Below are 824 nucleotides of genomic sequence, written 5' to 3' on the forward strand. Positions count from 1 at the left end.
CCGGCGACGTCCGAGCACACGACTCCAACACGCCGCTCGTATTGCTCCTTTAATGCTTCCTCCCCTCGTGTTTTGGGAATGGGGCGCGCGTCTGCTTTGCCAACGCACAAACCCTGCAAGTTCCCGCCGTATCGCACACTTTTGTCTTGGATCCCAGTGCTCCCGGGCGAATGAGTTCATTGACTGCGTGGCGCGACGCGTGACCGAGCCGGCGATACCAAAGCTCATCGCTCACGGCCAGATGACACTCTGGTGCATCTTCAATATCAAGTGTGATCAGCTTACCACGTTTGGTACCCGTAGCCACTACTGTACCGCCTTGCTTGATAGTACAGCCGGAACCGGCGATTTCGATCGACATTCCCTTTGCCATTGCTGATGACGCCGAAAACAATTTCCGTGTGAGCTCTGGAACATATAACGTGTTCTCAAGTCGGGCGGCGAACACGCGCTTACCTACACGCATACTGAGTGCAACGGTACCTCTTTCAACAACGAACATCTTGATCCCGGCTTTGGCGACCGTTTTGTACATTGGCGCACTGAGATGTTTATAGTCGACAAACATATCGCGTGCGCCGCACATACGATTGGATGCTCCGCTATCCAACACCCAATTGGTGTTTAAAAAGTTTGGGCTGGCATTGTCTGTTGCCATGTTGGCGGAGTGGGTTATGGATCCCGTGTCAGCGCAAGTTGCTTGGGTCGAGTCCCGTCAAAGCCGCTCTCACTAACCAGCGCACAGAAAGCAATATGGGACTCGACTTTTTGTTCGAAGCCTTTTCGACAATCGCGCTGGTAGTGTCCGACACTACCACATCTCC

This window comes from Plasmopara halstedii, assembly GCF_900000015.1.
Source record: "Plasmopara halstedii genome assembly, contig: Scaffold_241, whole genome shotgun sequence".
NCBI classification, from domain to species: Eukaryota; Oomycota; class Peronosporomycetes; order Peronosporales; family Peronosporaceae; genus Plasmopara; species Plasmopara halstedii.